This window comes from Heliangelus exortis, chromosome 11 (assembly GCF_036169615.1).
Source record: "Heliangelus exortis chromosome 11, bHelExo1.hap1, whole genome shotgun sequence".
Taxonomy (NCBI): Eukaryota; Metazoa; Chordata; class Aves; order Apodiformes; family Trochilidae; genus Heliangelus; species Heliangelus exortis.
In genome coordinates, this window is record NC_092432.1 from 18607183 (window position 1) to 18628270 (window position 21088).

General features: G+C 38.9%; 1 long non-coding RNA gene across 1 annotated transcript in view; it reads right to left on the reverse strand.

Moving 5' to 3' along the window:
• The window catches only part of LOC139801156 (uncharacterized), a 52913-nt gene extending 34427 nt beyond the window's left edge, over positions 1-18486 (reverse strand). Inside the window, exons 1-2 of the long non-coding RNA XR_011728084.1 lie at positions 18369-18486; positions 18133-18193 (exon numbers count right to left, since the gene is read on the reverse strand). This is a non-coding gene — a long non-coding RNA (uncharacterized lncRNA). The remainder of the gene's footprint in view (positions 1-18132; positions 18194-18368) is intronic.
• Positions 18487-21088: the final 2602 nt, after the last annotated feature.

The following is a 21088-nucleotide window of genomic DNA, read 5'->3' on the forward strand; positions in this document are numbered from 1 at the left end:
TTAACTATCTCCATCCAGTCCTTGTTTCTCTCTCCTGAAAGTCACCCTTTAAACAGCTTCTCTTCAGGAGAGGAGGCATGATGGAAGCATCTCATCAAGGCTTAAAGTGGAATTGCTGGTTGGCTTTAAAGTAGGTAGAGGATAAATATGAATAGCTACAGATTAGCAAGACTTTTTACCATTAAGAGCAAGTGATTTGACACTAGAAGAGAACAGAATGCTATGCACAGATAAAAATTATAGAAGGAAGAACAAGCTGACTCTTGTAAATAGAAATCAGACCAAGAACTTTTCACAACACACTGGAAAAGACTCTTCAGGACTCTCAGCTGAAAATGAGAAAAGATCTTTCCTTTAAAAAAGAGAAAGTAAAAAGTGGAGGTTAAATGGTGACTTGCACCACAAAGTACAGTAAAAGTTGGTCCCAAACACCTTGGACCAGTCCTCTTCAACCTATTCCAAATAATTATTATTGGCTGTAAAAGGGCACACACCACTGAAGTAACACAATTCAGGATAAAGTAAATATACCTATGATGACCTAAAAAAAGTATCTGTAACATGACACTGAATGATTGCACAAGCAAAGTAACAGGAGAGAGTTGATGCTGATAAGTGCAAGGAAATGCAGCAAAATTAAACCAACCTTAATTATACATGCTAATTGATGGAATCTATATTAGATATTAACCCTCAGTAAAGAGATATTAACAAGTTTTGAAAAAGTAACAGCTCAGTGCACAACAAGAACTAAAGAAAAGGGACTGGTAATAGTCATCAAGGGACAAAAGTGAAAACAAAAAAGGATCATCAGAGAGTATTGTATGTACAGCCTAAATGGACCATGTGGAGAACAGGCAACTGCTGTTCAGTTATACAGATGTGTATTGAGTTATTCTTATGAAGATGACTTATTGTGATGGAGAAATAAATAATTGGTCTTTAATGATCAAAGTTACCTATGCTGGCAAAGTAGCATCTTTGACTGTTCTCCCACTTTCTCCTTTTAGGCATAACACACTAACTTGTGGGAAACAGAGTCCCTGCAAAGTATTTCATGTCACTTTTACCCCAACTGACAGTTACTACATAAATGTGTGAGTTTATTAAGCCATTCAGAGCAAGAAGTAATTACGAATAATTTGGTAGTAGGTTAATTTTACTCTGTTCCAAAACAGGGTAATTTCAATCACCATTTTAGTGAAAAAATACACAACTATTTCTCTAGCCATTCTTCTCTGCTTGCTTTACTGAACTGTGTGTGGTAGAGACATTTGAAACTGTCACTGGGGATGTGCTTTTCTGCAGTAATCACTTTTTTGTGTGTCCTACCCCTCAAGCAGAGATTTAAAAATATTTTCAACTTCTTACTCCTTCCATCCCTTCCACAGTTTTTCCCTTGACAAAGCTTTGTTCTGGACAAATGGTGCCTTCCAGACCTCCTCAGAACATCAGTCTAAGTGAGTATATTTTGCTATCAGTGTTTAGCATATTGATTAACTTGTTTTCAGATAAAAGCTGTGAAGGAGAAGATGCTGCTTTCTTCTGTTCCCCAGCAGGAATCTCAGCAGTTTCTCATCACCTCCAGACTACATGCTGAATAGAAGTGTGGGGCCAAGTTGTCTGCAAACACCAACAGCTGTGCTCGAGGTAGCTAGGGACCCAAGAACATGTCATCCCAGCCACCACACTGAGGTTTTGACACTCCAAGAGTTTTTTAAAGATTAGCCAATTTAAAAGCCTTATGAACAGGGACTTAGAGCATTTCATGTCCTTCAGCAAACACTTTCAGCATTTTGCAAGCATTTTTAACGTAAAACCTTAAATTTTTTTTTTTTTTCTCTGTGGAAAACATCTCTACCCTGCTATTTACATGAAGCCTTGAAACAGTTTTGTAATGTCATTTATTAGCCATGTACTGCTTGAGGTCAAAGAGCACAGAGGTATCTATACAGCCACTGGTGGGTTTCAAGATCCCTCTGGACTTTCCATGCTGATTCAACCACGATGTGCCTGCCCTGCAGCAGCAGTGCATGACTGCAGCCCATGGTAATCTGCCAAAATTGGTTCTCATCAAACCAATCTGTCACAACTGTAGTGAAACCACGAGCAGCCAGACCACCAGCTTGATGCTAGGTGGGGGCTCTGGCCATTACACAGGCTTTCTCAGCCTTAGCCAAAATTTTCATGGAGCTTGAGCTCATGCTATTGGCTGTAACAGATTATTATATTGTTGGGGAAAGACTGCAACAGGGGATGAGATACCAGACAGCACTGTCTGAGAGACAGCAGTGCACATTCTAATTGGATTATAAGCAGCTAAGCAAAAAAGCACACTCATGTTGCCTCCCTCCATTCAAAGCCTGGTGGTTTAGTTTCATAAAATGATGCAAAACCAGAAGCACAAAGTGTTCTCTTCAACAGCAAGGATGCAGCTGAGCAGCACTTTCTGTCAAATACAGGCACCATGGCAACAATGACAGGAAGTATGGGATTCAGATCCATATGGTCTAGTACTTTAATTTCTTCTCACAAAAAAAGTCGTGGGGGTTTTGTTTTTTTTTTTATGTCAGTGGAATAATGAAGAATTAGTTACAATCTCAGGGCTGTCATGCTGCTTTTAAGCTAACATCTTCAGAAGAAATGCAGGCATAGTCATGTCCTCAGTAAGCACATGAAAGAATATCACTAGAGAACTAGAAGTTCACTAACTAAACACATGGTTCAGAAGCTGACCATTTGCTTGCAAGCATATGTAACATTTGTTTAAATTCCCATGCTATTGAGCTGATTAACAAATAGCTTATGCACCCTGGTTTTTTCTCATGTCCTTATAGCTCAGGTAATAAAAAAATCTTTTACCAAGGTTAAATAAAAATTCCCCAAACTCTCACAGAAATCTGTTGAATGCAAATCAGAGACTACTGATTTGAGAAGCATCATAACAAAATGGGACATGTATTGAATCCAGTTGCTTAAAAAACATATGCCCAGGAAGAGCCATTTTGGAAACCAGCCCACATTTTTCTTAAGCTTTTGACATCTGGTGTCATAATGAAAATTCAAAAAAATTTGCCTCACGCTGTCCAGATTGTGGTCAAGCAACATATAAACAAACAAACAAAATGTCATTCAGCATCCTCACATCAGACATTAAAAAGGTTAAAACCAAATGTACTGGGTCTTTTCTGGTAGCCTAATCCAAGTTAAGAACTGAAACATCCTGATGTACAATTGTTTCCCTTTACTAGTTTTAATTATTACAAATTAATACTAAATTAAGAACTTTTGGAGTGTAGAGATACATTCTACTGGAGACTCTTCCTCATTTGTCCACCAAAATATTAGCTCCCTGATGAAACAGAAATTATTACTACTGCACTTTTTTTTTTTTCTTTTAAGGAAAAAAGAAACCCACATAAACTGCAGGCAAACCCAGCAGTGTTTACCTACCCTGTATCTGAATTTTCCTTGAATTCTACGTATGATCCCACTCAAATCTCTCCACAAAAACATCTCATGCTACTAATCAGAGGCTGTATCAGGATCTTTGTACCCCAAGCAGGTTTTACAGGCATCAGTACTTGCAGAAAACACTTCACATTTGGATCTGACAGTGTTCTGCTAAACTGCCAAAAACATTACAAGAGGAAAAAGGTCTGTAAATCAAATTGCTGTTTTCCTTTGCAATGTACAAGGCTTCTAAGTGGAGTGCACATATTATCTTCAGGCATTTCAAATATACTGAGATAAGTAACATCAGTGAAACATCTCCAGTAGGAGTTGCTGATGATCTGATAGAAATTTTTGCACTTTCAGGGTCAAGTTTTCATCCATGAGCACTAAAACACATTGGGTTCTTAGGAAATGTGCATTATGAAGTCAGGACCTTGCAAGATATTTTGAAATAGTCACCAAAGAACAGAAAGCCATAATAATTTCTGGAAAGCCTGATTATGAGCTATCCCACCTGATGTGAAATGGTAAGAGAACAAAAAGAATCACTTGACACTCATTCTAGTCACTTGGAGCTTGGAAAGGATGAAAGAGAAATGAAGAGCAAGTTCAGAATGCACTGAACCTAAAAAAAGACTGCAAATGGATTTTGAAATTTTCAAAAATATTCTTGTATCAACACAGGTAGTTTGTCATTTACTTTTAATCATTCATTTAAAAGCAGTATTATAAATTACTCTGGCCTTTGGTTTTTACATTCCTATTCCTCTCTTGCTCTTTTTGCTTTTATAAAAAGAAAGAGAAAAGCTGTGATGATAAAACATGGAAAATGCTTTTTTTCTATTGGTATTGTTCTACATGCAATTCACTGAAAAAGAGCAAGGAGAAAAAAAATGTATATGCAGACACCTGTCCCAACAGTTATGCTTTATACCTACAGTTGTCTGAGGATGGAAAATCTCTACTGAAAACACTTGTACTTCTTTAAACCTTTCACATTTACATTGGTGATGCAGATAAATAAATGTGATGAACTGAACCATAGCCTTGCAACAAGCTAAAAAGCTTAACAAGCTAAAAATAAACGTTCTGCCTGGGTTTATTTGATTTCATTAGAAGTACAATTAGGTTATGGCACTTTATGAAGGCAACAGCTTACAGTTTGACTTGCATCATATCCAGCTGCCTTGACTTGCTCAGTCTCTGTGAGGAGGTAACTCATTTTCAGCCAGTTTGGGAGGGTCAGCTTTCAGAACAGACTAATACTGGACCCAAACAACCCTACCCTTTCTGCTACTTGATGCAATTTACCTTCTGAAACATGAAACCACATGGTACTCACACACACCTTTGATATTGCTTGAGAAATTTTTATTCCCAAAGTAACTCGTATCTCACTTCCTTCTAAGATTAGGAAATAAAGAAAGCCAAATGTGGCTCTACACAACTCACAAACATGAGCTTTGCTATTTCATTGCCAAGAGAAATTATGCATTGAGTAATACTTAGACATTACAAGCCCTTCACAGAAATGCTCCTCATAAGACTGCAAGCATTTGAATCATCCCAGCAGCACTGCTTTGCCTGCCATGAGTTTTTTGTGTAACATATTATCTTATTTGCCATAATAATTTTTTTAGGCTTATTTTTTCCATCAGTAATTTGAACCAAATCTTCCAAAATCTCTCAGGTATATACAAACCAGAACCAGAGAGACACTTATCCGTGGGAATACTTGTGAGTAAAGTATCTCAGATCTTTTATTAAAGACATCCAGTTGAACACTAGATACTACAGACACCAAATATATTAATTTGCTCTGTACTTTATATTAAAAAAAAATCATCTGAAGAACAGTTTTCTCTTTCACAGTGCTAACAGATTCAGTCATTGGACAACTCTGGTTGCTGAGAAGAAAGAGCAGAACCCAGCTCATGCATTACTGTCTAAGCCATTTGTTTTGTTAACTACCTGCCAACGTTGCAAAGTGATAATCTAGCTGAGGTACATAGATTCACAGCTTTCTTGAATAAACACTGTACTTCCCCACCCTGAACTTCTAAAGACAAGAGTTCAAAAGAAAAAGCCAAGTTCATTTTCATATGCTGAAACAGGCAGTAATTAACAACCTTTAGTTAAACAGAAGGGGGGGCTATTCCTGACTTGTCAGTTTACGTGTCAATATATTTGAGCAATTAAATAACAGAACTGATGCATCTGTCTGGAATGTTTAATCTGAAGCTCCACATTACAACAGAAACTTTGTCTTTAAACGAGATGTGATGCAGTGGGAAACTCATTTACTGTCTCTATTAGTATTTCTAAAATGCTATTCAAGAGCTCAGCTCTATTCCAAGAGAGAACACAACTGATAAATTCAGCATTCTGCTGAATCACTTTATGTAGTACTGTAGCTCATTCTCCAAGTTAAATAGCAAAGATTTGCCCTCTACTGAGTGTTGCAAAGGCAACAGCCCAACATTCTCAAAACTTCAAATCTGAGCCCAAAGGTAACAATGCTTGTATCAAGCCTTGCATCACCCTAATGGCAGACAAATTAAGATAATTTATAAATGCTTTGCTTTGTAGGCAAACACCGTTCCTCTAAAGTGTTTGCCCAAGAATTAACACAAATTATTCCCAAAGTACTTTTCTGAGGTGTAGTATCTATTGGAATCCTCCAGCTAGCATTGGAGAAGATCTTTCAACCCTGCCAAAGCAGATGTATTTCATGCTGCTGCAGTGATGTTACTGACAACTGTGGTGTGCACCACAGCACTGCTGGGATGAAGTAATGCCCTTTCTGTCAGATGAGTTGGTAGAGCTGGAAGGGACAGAGAAGGTTTCAAGCATGTAGGCCCATCTATTGGTGTGGTATCTGACTGCCCCGCTGATTTTTTTCTATCAGAGTGCCAGTGAAATTAAACAGCCCTTTTACCTACAAAAAAGATAACTCAAGAAATTTGCTATTTTGCCAAATGGGTGTGTTTGAGGCAAACCTTTGAAGTAAGGAAGTTTTCACTTCTTGGTAGACAGTGCCATTTAGGCTCCTTATCTGTCAGATGTCCTGTAGGTAGTTCTGGTATTTCACCATGCTTTCCATTTGATTAACCCTTCTCTGGCTCATTTCTCCATCCATTTTTTCCACACCCTAAGTGAATTTTGTGTTCTAAAGTGATAATTATTGCATCATCTCAGCCTTAATAGCATTCTTCATGGAATACTTTAAGAAGCAGAACTCTAGGCAGTAACTGCTTGCTGCTTTCAGAGAGGCAATGCAACTGTAGAAATGCAGTTTAGGACTGAGAGTGCTAGCTTTTTATTCCAATGGCCTTGGAAGACTTTTTCTATCTGATCTCACAGACATGATGAACAGGATAAGAGTTCAAGAGTGCAAAAAGTCAACCTGAGTGCTGTTACTCCATTTGCCAAGAGATACAGAAGTCAGCAGTCTTGTTCTGGCTGCTGCTGATACAAGTGAAGAGGTTACTGGTCCCAGCTGCTTCCCAGCATATCCAAGATCACTGCCACACTACTTGCTTCCTAATCTAGTTCAATTAAAATTACTAGGTTAGCTTAAACACTTTAAAAATATAACTTTAATTCTCAGATAGTCTAGAGAACAGTTACACACAAAGTTATCATGGCAGATCTCTAGGGGGTGGGAAAAGAAACAAAACAGAGCCCCTGGGCAGTAATGTGTCCACCCTGACAAACTACAACCAGAATAGAATGTGTGACTTTATTGTATATTCACCCCACAGTTCCCTAGAACTGTGCTACCATTGTCTCTTTTGTCCATGGAAACAATGGCATGTGTCTACTTCACATGAAAAAAATATTTGCAGAAGATACTTGACAGTCTTGCATTAATCTGACAGAGTTTGAGGTAGCACTTAAATGGTGGAACCAACAGAAAAGCACAGTGAATGCATGCAATGTGTGAAGGAAGTGGGTATGAGAAGTTAAGGGAAGGTCAAGTCCTAACAGGTTACCAAACAACACCAGTGGGGTTGTAATAGAGACTGTCCAGAGACAATGGAGCTGGCAGGAGACTGACAACAGATGATAATTCCCTGGGAGAAGAAATGTGTGCAAGTTTGCAAAGCTGGTAGGTCCTCAGGAGAGATGGACTTCACAGCATCCACCAGAAGAAATATTTGGTCAATGCCACAGACATCTGAGTCTGGACTAGAGGGAGGACACTGAGAGAAAAGGAAGAATACTTGCAGAAAGTCTCTTGTTCAAGAAATGTGAAATAAAGAAGCTGCAAAACATGAACAGGTAAACAGAGCCAAGGAAAAATTCAGGGAGCAGTTTTAGTTTCTTTTCAATGAAGCAGTTCAGCAAGCACTGAAGAGCCTGTATCACTAATACTGAAAAAGCACCATCCTCATGCCAAGAGATGACAGCATCTGATCTGATGCCATTCTGCCAAAATCCTTGTTTCTGCAGTTACAGCTAGAAGTCTGAAGAGGCACCAGATTAAGTCCCTCTGTGTAGTTAATACTGTGAAGTAAAACCCTGAATCCCAAAAGACCGTGCTGGGCAGTGCAGGATAGGCTTGGGGAGACAGGAGATGGGTCATACAACCCAAGAACTGTGTGTGACAGGTTCATCCTGAACAGCCCAACCTGTAACAGCCCAGAACACACGATGCTCTGGAGGAAAGCTCTCTGCCCTGAGTCTGCCTCCAGCTGATTGCAGAACCCCTGAGTATGACTGCTTTGAGCTCCTTTTTTTTGTTCCCCGTTAGTTATTTGCCTTGAAAAGTAACAAACACTTTTCTTCCCCTCCTCCTCCCCCCCCCCTTTTAAATTAAGAACAAAATAAACCAGCATAATTAGGTTAGAAGTTAATTCTGACTTATTCTGTGACTCTAGCCATACAAACCCTCTGCAGGATATTGAGTTACACAATAGCCTCAACCAACAAAAAATAACTTACAGGCATTACATCATCTGATCCGGCCCAGAGGCAACAGTATTGTTACTTAACAACTTCAGACAGCTGATTAACCACTTTTTGTAGGGTGTCACTTACACCACACCCTGCCTGTTCATAACTATGTTTGTTGACAGCACAACACAGCAAAAGAAAAGCACACTACCCCCCACATACACGCCCCATGTACACACACTTATGCTGCTGCCAGAATGATGTGTTCAATTTGTCATGAGCTCAGCCAGAAGTACTTAGAAACCTTCAGTAAGTAAATAAAATAAACAAGCACAGCAACATAATGGCACATCTGGACTTGCTACAAGATGGCATAGTGAAATTTTTCATTTCTTTGGGTTATGTCACTTGTTTGGGTAAACAAGAGGGGCTCAGGAGGAGCAATGAAGACCTTTGTGGAGGGACCTATTCACCCCTGACAATGCCACTTTGAGATTCAAGAACTGCACCATGGAAAATGGTCTATCCTTTTAAAAAAGTCTTGGTTTATTCAATTTCCTTCACATTCTTTTTGCTCATCTTTAAGGTCCATTTCATCACTGCACACATTACTGATGCTAAGGAACTAAAAGTGATCTTTTCAGTTTGACATTGAACTGATAATGCACATTTTCCTTATAATCTCTCCTTTCCATGTGCCTGCTGGAAATTGTTTTTCATTGTTCATAAATCCAAGGCATGTTTACACTGGAATACAGGAAAAGCTAAAGGAGAATGCTAGTGTGTAAGCCATAGTGGCTTTTTTTGGCTTTTGCTGTGAAGTGATAAATGATTCTTGGTCCCCCATGGGTTAGAGGGCACCAAACTTCAAATAACTACAACATCCGATAACAAAGTTTTTCTCCATCATTTGCAATCAAAACACCAAGAACACAGCCCTCTGGACCTCTCATCCTTCATGTTCAATTGTAAATCCTGATTAAATAGCTTGCAGGTGTCAGGATTAGAGTATATTCATTGGGAGCCTAAACATAGCACCAGCTGGGTTCCTCATTTGCCAGTTGTAGTTGCTTCTTTGTTTTGAAACTGTTGACAGTACAACTAAAAATATTCCTTTGGGTAGAGACAGAGTTAAATAACAAGCAGGATGAGTAAGAGAACAGCTGTAGATATTTTTCTGTGTTTAACATACCTGCCTTCTTGATTTATAGTAAGCCCTCCATATAATGTACATTCTGTGTAATCCAAAACATTTAACCTTTCAAGCCAGGGCTGTGATAAAGCTATCAAACACAGGAAAGGGTCTTGACAAGTCCTGTATTACCAGATTTTTTCTCAAAGCAAAAGTGAAATATAGTTTCACCTCACTTTCAGTATACAACAACAAGCAGTACTATGCCTTATCAGCTGCTACCAACTGAACTCTGTGCTGGACACCTACATAAACAGCTGTATGGAGATGGTGAAGAAAAGACATGAAGAAATGTTCTCAAAAACTCACTGCTAGTGAGTGTTCAGTTGGGCTGAGTGCAGCTTCCTCGAGGGGAAGTTCAGTTTTTTCTTTCAAAGAGAGCACTCACCAAAGTAAATAAGTGCTTCAAGAACAGAGAGGCCATTTTCACAATTAGTCCTTTGCACAAAAGGAAGCAGCAGCTGCCAGCATGCAGACCACCAGTTCAAATTCAGATCCCTTTTATTATGAATTTATAGTGCAAGGGTACTCCACTGCCAGTACTGTTGTCTTATGATGTACTCATTTTGTTGCTTAAGATTGCAACTCATTTTTATCATTGAAGCATTTCTGTTGTCTTAGCTGTTTTGTCCAAAGCCATGTTCTCTTTAGAATTAAGTTCTGGCTACTTAAAAATCCCTAAAGTTTTCAAACAGTTATTCATTTTGACTTCCTGTCCCAAACTCTTGACTAGAACATGACTATGTTGTAATCCCAAAAGCCACTTCATTTCAGTGGGCAGTGAACCAAGTCACACAGAATAAATGTAAAGAAAGAGACACATGCATACAAAAGACATTACTATTTTCCCAATAAAAAAGTAGAAAGAAAAATCTGAGAAATTTAATGGTCTTTTTATTAGTGAGAAAAAAAAAAAAAAAAAAAAAAGAGTGTTTCAGATAATCAGTCCAAGATAAGCTTAAGCAAAATATTGACTACTTTACACATCTGTATTTATGAGGGGGGAGGATCATGAGTAGACATGGGCCAAATGGTCCCAAAGCAATTTGCACAGTAGTGAGGCACTCACCTCACTCATGACTAATTGAACTCACTTTCCCTAACATCAGGTCTCAGGAGAAATTCAAAGCACACTATAGCAGCTATCTTTAATACTGAGATTTTCACAAGTGAGTTTGCAAGGCTGCTGAAGGTTTAAAGGCAAGTTCTTCCCAGTAAATAATACAATGAGAAAACATCAGCACTTAAGGGGATGCCACAGGGTTAATGCCAGGTTTTAAAAGACTTCAAAATGGATTTTACCCAGTTCACATGTCAGGAGGCACAGCACGGAATCAATTTACAGCAGGAGCCAAAGATCACAAATTTTAGGGGAGCCTGGGGACTGATTCCCCCAATCGGTGCCGTGGGGTGCACAGATGAAAGAGCTGACTTGTTTTTTTTCTTTAATGGTGACAGCATATTCTGAAATTACGCACAGCAGGCAGGAGAAACCTGCATAGATTTCAAAAGATACTGCAGGTCTGTGTGCTGAAGCACACATTTAAGGTCCCAGTTAATGTGCTAGCCTTTCACCTCTGGAGGCCTGGGCTCAGATTTATCTAAGGTAAAATGAAGGAGAATTTGGGACTTCTAGCTTCTTAACCCTTATTGCCCTCTGAAATATAACTTTAAACACAAAGTATAGCATTAAGCCTAAAAACACCTCAAAAATACTCTTTCCCTCTGCGTTGCAGAAATATTTTGTAGTGAAACACAATAATCACCATTTCTGTTTACTTATCAGGAATGTTCCTCTTTTCCATGAAGGACTTCTGAGTACAATCTGCTGATGAACTTACAAAGCCCTCAGCAGGCTGAGAGACCAGAACCATTTTTACAACCACCAAGCCAAAAAACTTGCTGTACATATTCACTGGAGTCTCCCTTCCCCCTCTTCACTCCTTCCAAGTTCATTCAGTAATCACCAGTATAAAGAAGCCCAGCATACACAGCTGTTTCAATACTGCTGGCTAAGAAGTCTGACATGAACATACAAGCTTGAAGTTTGGCAGTTGTTTGTGTTGCACACATCCAACAATGTTTTTGCCTGTGTGTCAAGTGACAAACTGGTTTCAGAAACAGGTTTAACATGACGACATAAATAGCAATGAAAAAGGACCAACTTCTGTAAAGTAAATGTCACACGCACATTATCAGAGCTCACATGCAGAGAAAAATGTCAAAACAGAGTAATTAGACAACAGAAAAGGAATCAGTTATGCCCAATCACTCCTGCTAGCAGGAAAGATGCATTATATAACCCCATGCAAAGGAAAAATGTTAACTGTGCAAAATATGACATACTACAATCTGCCTCAGCAGACATGACTAATGCAAAGAAACCCACAGAAAAAAAAACACCAGACTGAGGGACTCAACACAAACTCACAAAGTACATCTTTGCACTGGGAAACTCAGGCATAAAAGATACATTCTGCTAAAACTCCTTCTTGCTCAGCTCATTTTCTTTATTTTAGGAAAATGTTTCAGAAAAGAAAAAAAAATATCCATATTATTTCATTTGAGATTTCAAGTTTTTTTTCTAAACAGGACAGGTCAGAGAAGTGCAAGCTTCCCAACCTACAGCTTCCAAGATGACAACCTGAGCCCCACTGCACAGCAAAGAGCCTGGTCAGAAGGTACAGAAAACATTTTTTTTTTTTAGATTCCTAATCAACTTGTTGCTCCTGTTCTAGAATTCACTTGGAGGATATTTTTTTTCCATGGAAAATTCTCAACATCACCTGTATTTTAGCTCTGCCACAAGCAGATGTTAAATCTGTATAGGACACCTAGCAATAGGCACCCCGAGTTCCATTCCTCACAAACAGCACCTCACTTTTGTACCCAAACCACAAGAGAGTTTTTTGGTGAAACTGAGGTATGCTAGCAGGAATTAGGATCAATTAAAAGATGCACCATTAAAAATAATAATAATTTTTAAAAATCAAATGGTGGCCTCTAAGTGAGGCTGCCTGTAGCTATGAGAGTATCACTGATTTCTTATGCCAGCTAACCCAAGAAAACTGGAAAGCAGAATCAGTTGCTCAGGGCTGATAGCACTCAACTAATATCAAAATGACTATTCCAACAGGAATCTAAAAAAAGCTACCAGGAATGCCAATTATACATTTTAGAAGTATTTGGCATGGTGCAAACATTATTTTAATACTAAAACCCCACCAGCTTCTATTCCAAGGGATGATTTTTTAGCACAGATTTTCACAGAGCACATTAATTCTGTACACTTTTATTCATTACATGAATTAAATTTGAGATCAAGACTGAAATTAACACAGCTATCTCGGGGACATGCATCAATTAAAGGCTTTGTCTTAACTTGGCAAGTTATTCCTAACCAATACAATTATTTTAAGAAAAATTCTGAGCGAGTTGAAGCCATTTGGTTCCACAAATTCTGCTTCAGTAATCCTAAATGTTTCCTTAAAAATGATGGGACTCTTGTAAATTCTTCCTAGTCATAAAATGCAATCCTCCTATACAATCTCAAGTATTTAAATCAGCAAGAAGTAATTATGAAATGATATTTCATGGAACTTTATGCCTGATCTATCATTAAGCATTTTCATCACATATGATGGCTAATTCGACTCCAAGCAATAAAAAGCTCTTTCATGTAGTAGAATTTAAAATGACCACATTTTTCAGCAAATGGAACAACATGTTGTCAATGAAATTTAAGCAACCTCTGGAGTACTATAGAGGTTTGACTGAATAATGATCAGATGAAAAATTAGTTGGTTAAGTCTTACCAAGGATGTCCACACATTTGAGTTAAGTCTGCACTGAAATGCTGCATAAACATATACTTCTTTAGGGCTTCTTTTTTTTTCTCTCTCTCTTTTTTTTTTTTTTTTTTTTTTTTAAAGGGAGTGTTTTTCATTTGGAGATTATATCATGAACAGATGTAGGATAATGTTAATAGTCCCTTCTGGAAACATTAATCACAAGGTTTTACTTATTATTTGGTGTCAGCATTTAAAAGTTAAAGTATTTCCAGAACTGTCACCATTGAAATATTCTTTTTGCTTAAAGCTAAATTATGAAACAGTAATTTATATTACAGTCCCAGTATCTTTTTTAAGGCATATATAAGAAGGAAAATGGCAGGCAATGCCCTGTTCTTATAGCAACAGTGTAAACTGACAGAAGTAAGACTCTTTCTGCTTTCAGAAGAGGACTAAAAACACAACTCTTCCAAACTTTTTTAATGTTTGAGCAAATTTAAGTCTCCACAAAAAAAAGATTTTGGTTTGTCAGCGTGATACTAACATGAGGCTTTCAAAGGTGAACTTCCCATTCTCAGCTCACTGAGCAAACATTAACCAGAATCAAAATAAAAGTAGGCCAGGGCCTTGTTACCAAAGAGACCTCAACATCTCTTCTATATATATATATATATATTCCTAAATGAAGAACATTGTGAATGCTAAACAGACTGCTTGTACTTCAAAATACTTGCTAATATATGTGCAGAAATGTGCCAGTTGCTGTGTTCAAAACATGTAAGAAAGGAACCAATCCATATCTTTCTATTCCCAGGTATGACCTTGGTGGTTACTTCAGTCTTCTTGGAGCTGCATTATTCTTCCAGTTCAAGATTTGCCATGTGCCACCCAGAACAGGTTTAGCAAATAGCTTACATGCACTTTTGTATTTGGGCAATTTGGGAAAAAAAATATTAAAAAAATAAAAAAATAAAAAAAATATATATATACACACACATATATATAAATGGCAGACCAGTCTTAATTCAAAATTCATTCTCCATTCACATTGACCAAGGTGAAAGTTGCACTGCTTCACACAAGATTTATCTGAGGTTTTAAAGCAAGCAGATAGGAGAAAAAACTATTCACCTGTTTGAACCCTGGTGGTTTTGTCAGCATTCAGAGGCCAAGAACTTTTTCTATAACATCCTCTATCACTTCTTCCCTTTTAGAACATAGAGTATATGAATAAACTGTTCCTACACGTGTGTCTCTCTTTACTGGGTCTAGAACTGAACAAGCTTCAACTAAGTAACAAGTTTTTCGAGTGCTCAGGGGTCATAAAAAAATATGGAGGTATTCTCACATCTTTAGTTGTGAAAATTCAGCCTTAGTCCTTCTCTGCCTAACTCCACTAACTGGTCCTTTAGATCTCATTTGGCACCTCTGAAGAACAATTGCAAAGGGCTACAGTAAAGATGGAACTGCTTTTTCTTCCATGCTTAGTAAAAGAAACCACATCTTGCTGTCAGAAAAGGGGCTTAAGCTTGCTCCCTGGCAAACTGATTCTCTATTTAGTTTCCACGGTGTAATTTAAAAAAAAAAAAAAAATCCATGTGAAAATGCAAGCACGTGCACCAAGGATCATTTTGACACATGGTGCCCATCATTTGGATTTACTAATTTTCCAAAATAATCTGTTTTGTCAGTTTCTCTGTGCATGTGAATTTTTGAGTTAAGGCAATGTGTAATGTTACACATTGTGTAACACACTCATGTGCTGACCTTTCACAAGACTGAAACTGTTAGTAAAGCCAGGCTGGTGGGAAGCACTCCATTTTCTTTTTGGCCACAGGACAAAAACACCCAGATTTGAAAAGAGAAGCTGCTGGGCACTAGCTTGTGGCCTAATTCTGATACCTCACATAAGAGATCTGACCAAGGACACAGCACTAATCAAGGTTACTTGTACATCAAAATGTAGATATTTTCAGACAATTTATCTGCATTTGATACACACAGACCAGGCCTATGCAAGTACCAGTAGCTAACTACAGCTTATTTACAGATCTAATTCCAGAGGCTCCACGTTTGGCACAGGTACTTCTGCAGCACACACTCACAGAGCCAAGTTTATGTATTCCTTCCAATTCCTATAATCACAGCCTAACCTCAACTTTTACACAATATTCCCTCTTCCTTCTCATTCACAGGGTACTTACATACATTCTGTTTAGTGATAGACTGAATTCTTTATTTGACAAGATACATTTTTTTAATGTTTTGTATTTCCAGTTAAATGCTTTGTGAAGAGAATTTGCACGAGATCAGTTTATCTGCATTCTACTTTGACCAAACAATGGCTCACATTTTTACACAAAAGCTTTTTCAGCACTCACACATGCTGCCTCAAAACTGACCTCTATTCAAAAGAGGCCATGAAAACACCAATTTTTAAGCTGCACAATATATATTTTACATAGACTGAGTTTAAACCAGCTTTTCTTCAGTTCAGGCTGGTCTCCTGTGGGGAGGAAGCCTTCATAGTCACATGTTCTATCCTTTCCATCTGTCAATAAATTCTGAACCCATTCACTCATTTTGACTAAATGCAGTGATAACAAGACAGCTAGGAAGTCCCAAGACCTGTTTTGTTACAGCAAACAAGTAAGAAACCAGCACTGTTCCTTCTCCTTTCATTTCCACCAAAGGCAGGGCAAATGTTGAAAGAAGCAACAGCAGCCACCATCTTCAAAGCACCAGAGAAGAGCAAATCTGTTTCAGCACATCTCATTCCCTCAGAGAAATCTTAACTTCCTACCTCAGAGATAGCCTCCTGCTCCTCAGGACACTGAAATCTACTTTTGTCTGCAATGCTGAAAAGTTTTTAACTGGCAGCATGCAATCCTGGTACCTTACCACAAATTACATTAGCAGAGTAAAAAGTCCTGCTTTGTTGGCTCTTAACTTCCACTTTTCTACTGCCCATGTTCAGAACATTAAAGCCACTTCAAGGGTCTGAAATTTCTCTCAGCTTCTGGGTACCCAGCTCCAGACAACAACATCAGAACTGTCAAGAATCATCAGCAATTTAAGCCCATATTTAGCAAATACTTCTGAAAACACAGGTACATACCAAACAGTAACACTGAGCTGTTTTTAGCTACAGAAGTTTCACTGAGCTAGAGGTAACCCTCAAATGGTCTTTGTGGTGTGCTCTGGAACTGCACTCATCCTCTCTAAGGAACTCTGGCTGCACAACCTGACCTGTGCACAGCCATTACTACTGGAAATCTTCACTAATCCCATACCTTATTGCAGCTTCCAGGTTCAGTTCTTCTGGAAGATGTAAAGGAACACTTCTTATCCCTGTTCCCCTCCTCATCACTGTCCCATATAAAAATGCACATATTCCAAGAAACAGATATTAAAGACCCCCCAATAAAGCTTTTCTTCACCTTTAAGCACTGCTCCTGCTTTAAACAATAGGAAGTTAAAGCACTGCTGTAAGGGGGGAATAATCAATTTATGTTCCTACAAGTATCAGTATATAGAAATAAAGAAACAATCCTTAAACTGGATAATCACCCTTTGCAACACAAGGAAGTTCATTTTGAAAGGACAAAAAACTTCTCACTCACACAGCCCCAGAGTGTGCCCATCAAGGACATCTGACTTGGTACCTATTGTATTACATGGTTCAGTAATGGGGGTCAGAGTTTTCAGTTCATGCCAGGATTGCCATAGAAATTTTCAGTTAAGAGGTTAAATGCTGGTACTTGTCAAATGAGGAGACACACAGTGCTGTCTCTATATGAAACAGCTTTCTTACAATCAAATTGCTGTCACTGGGTATTTAAAAAGAAGTTGCAAATATTATGGCTCCAGATAACTTGAAGAAAATGTAAATTAATAATAATAATATGCAATAATTTTCTGTCACTACTGTGTCTGAAGTGAAATTCAAGCCTGGCTTTCAACTGAATGATTCAAATACACGTAGGTCCAACAAGTATTTGAGCATTTTTGTTTCCATTAATAGCCTGGTTTTGTTAAATTAGCTGTGTTGTTAAAATAATGATATTTCTGTTTCCAGTGCTAGCCTCTTTTTCCCCTCAAATATGTAAATTAGCCATAAATGAAGAAATAGTGATGCTTACATAGTTATACAAAGAATCAGCCACTGATAGGATTATCCTTGTATTTAAATTAAAGCATATACACAATGCATTTGTTTAAATGCAATTTAGTTTGGCTGCAAGAAATACACTGCATACAGAACCAAAGCAAGAATAAATCTTGTTTTTTGTGCAGATGTAGGTGACAACCTCCCCACTCCTAGCCTTGTAACTTGTCCTCCATTCATCAGCTGGTCTGTTTATTTTTGCTGTATGTGATGTGACTAAGAGAACTTAGGCAATGAAAACTTTTTAATCAAGTGAAAATCTTTTAAAGGAAAAAGAGGACCTGCTCTACTTCTCAGAATGCAGGGTCAAGAGTTATATACACACTTTTAGAGCCCAGTTTCATGTAGTTAAGTTTACAACGAAGAAAAGGAAACATTTCTTCATACGACCTGTGAAACCCACTGCCACACAGTTACTGGAATAAATAATGTTTTGGCAGTAACAAAAACAAAACTAGATAACCCTATTACCATTACTACTCTATGTACTTTTGCAGATTATAACTCTCTATCAGATCACACAGCCCACATGAGTAAATCTGAGATAAATTAATTCAATCTGGTGCACAATCCTACTCTTAGTCCCAAACAAAGCATTGCAGAAATGTGCTTTATCATGCACTCACCTAGCATGAGAGCATCAAGATTTTCAAGCAGTAGATACATAAGCAGTCCCATATTCCATACCTAGAACACAGAATGAGAAATGAGACTCTTAGTATCAGGAGTTCTCCCTTCAGCCTCACACTATGAGACAGGAGTGCAGTAAAGACTAAGAATAAATTGCAGTGAAACTAACACTGCTATGGAGTAAGAGAGGTGGAAAGGCAGCAGAGATTTTTTAAGGAGTAACTCAGCTCACCTTAATTTTATCAGCGTCAGTAAAAGGCATTATCTTATCACAGAACAAAGACACAAGACTGAAAACAGTCCTGCCCCTGCTAAACACTTCCCTAGAGATATGGCCTTCTCCAAAACTCTGAGCACTTTATACTCCTGGGAAACGCCCTGGGGAACTATGGGATATGTGGTCTTGACTTTAAAGTGCTAGCCCCATTTATAAGCAGTGAAAATCAGAAATTATTATTCCTACACTCCAATGAATAAATAGGAAAATAAGGAGAAAAGAGAAGCTAGGTGTTTTTTTCTTATTTATTATTTGTTTTTCTTGTTTATTCTCCTCATTCTTTCTCTAGAGGCAGAATATGCTCCTTTCTTTTCAGCTTTACAGCCTTGATTAAAGACATACAGCCAGTGTACACAAGCTGAGAAGACAACCAGGTCATGGGAGAAGGAAGGAATGAAGCACACATCAGCAGACAAGATGATACCTGAAACTGAAAGAAGAGAGGGCAGCCAACCTGCCCGCATGGCTTCACTGGTGCAAGGCACAGCTGTAGACTGAACACTGCACTGTCTTTAAAATGATGAAAGGAAACAAGTCAAAACTAGAGGTAGCCTTCTCCATTTTGCTTCTACTGCTTCCTATCTGCACCAAGACTACTTTTTCAATTTTTTTAAGAAAAACTACAACAAAATCGCAGTTGGGTTTCTTCTTCCCTTCCAGTGAAACATCAAGCTTGCTTTGTCCATGGCCCCTGCTACCCTGCCACATGCCTCTGCTTGGCTGCATCATTCCCATTCAGGAAATCCACAATCACAGCCTTCAGTATGAATCAAGAGGAGAAGGCAGGATTGTTTTCAGGTTTTTTTCAGATTGCACAGGAAGTCACAGAATCACAGAATAACAGAATTGGCTGGGTTGGAAGGGACCTCAGAGATCATCAAGTCCAACCCTTGATCCACTCCCCCCGTGGTTCCCAGCCCATGGCACTGAGTGCCACATCCAGGCTCTTTTGAAATATCTCCAGGGATGGAGAATCCACCCCTTCCCTGGGCAGCCCATTCCAATGGCTGATCACCCTCTCCAGAAAGAAATTCTTTCTAATGTCCAACCTAAACCTCCCCTGGCACAACTTGAGACCTCTTGTGCCCTCTTGTCTTGCTGAGAGTTGCCTGGGAAAAGAGCCCAACCCCCCGCTGGCTCCAACCTCCTTTCAGGGAGTTGGAGAGAGTGATGAGGTCTCCCCTGAGCCTCCTCTTCTCCAGCCTCAACACCCCCAGCTCCCTCAGCCTCTCCTCATAGGATCTGTGCTCCAGTCCCTTCACCAGCCTGGTTGCCTCCTTTGGACCTGCTCCAGCACCTCAAGCTCCTTCCTGAGCTGAGGGGCCCAGAACTGGACACAGGACTCAAGCTGTGGCCTCCCCAGGGCTGAGCACAGGGGCAGAATCCCTTCCCTGGACCTGCTGGCCACGCTGTTCCTGAGCCAGCCCAGGATGCCATTGGCCTTCTTGGCCACCTGGGCAAAGTCAGTTGAAGGAAGGGCTGGTTACTCTACATAGGTATAAACTCTGGGGTGCAGCAGCCCTCACAGCACCATGGCCACACTTTGTCCTGAACCACCAATCAAGAAGTCACAGAGAATGCTGAGGTCGCCTGCAAAACTGCTAAATTCTATATGGCCTTTTTGTGTCACTGGACTATGGCACTGGAAAAGGACTTCCATGAGCTAGCCTGCAGCTGCTCTACCAAACCATTCCTGTTATTTCCGTGTTTCATACAGATGGCTACAGCTTCCTCATTAAGATACAATCAATTTACATTTATTTAAAAATAAATTTTAAAGTTACAACCAGCTTAATTAACCTCTCCCTCTACTTTCACATGTACAGGTTCTACTCACCCTTTTTGTCAGGTTCAGATAGTTTTGTTTAGTTCAGATAGTTTAGTTTAGGCAAACTTGATTCTTTCTGGGAAGCCTAAACAACAGTATATTATAGCTCTCCAGGTTTATTTTGTCAACAGCTATAGTATTTTTAATCCTTCTACTGCAATATATCTTTTTTCAAGAACTGTCATTCGATGTCACTGTACCATCACCTTTAGGCACCACAGGTAAGATATTATTAAGCTCAACAAAGGATGAAAGACACAACTCTCTGGGTCTGGCCAGATGAAAGGTGGATCTCCTGGTCACAGAAGAAGATCAAGGTGGTCAAAATCAGGACCAACTGTTGTGATGGTTGGAGCCAGAAAGCTCCTCTTAACCAGTAAGGCAATTCTTATCTTATTTAGATGGCCTTAAGGAAACAGCCACTGTATTTATTCACTAAGGAAATGTTACCTGACCTATATTCCAAAAACTTCAAAATAGCTGCACAAAGGTCAGATTATTTGTGAAACCTGGAGCCAAATGAGCATGCTAGAGGAGAGCTCTGTGTAAGTGTCAGAATGCATTAACCTGCATTGTATATAACTCAGGAATGTGTAAATAAAAGAATGGTCTTTCTGTACTTAATTAGGAAGATCTGCTGAACAGTGTTACTCCTGTATCTGGAGTACAGTGCACTGGTGTACAAATACAAAGGGTTTTTCATAATTCACTAATTGTCCCAACTGCAGAAGTCATACAAGCTAAAGGCTTTGCATGGAAAATTCTTAATGTATCAAAACACTTTGCAAGCTTTGAGATTGTGGGTTCCACAATTATTACTTTTGAGATGTAACACTGAGAAAAATAT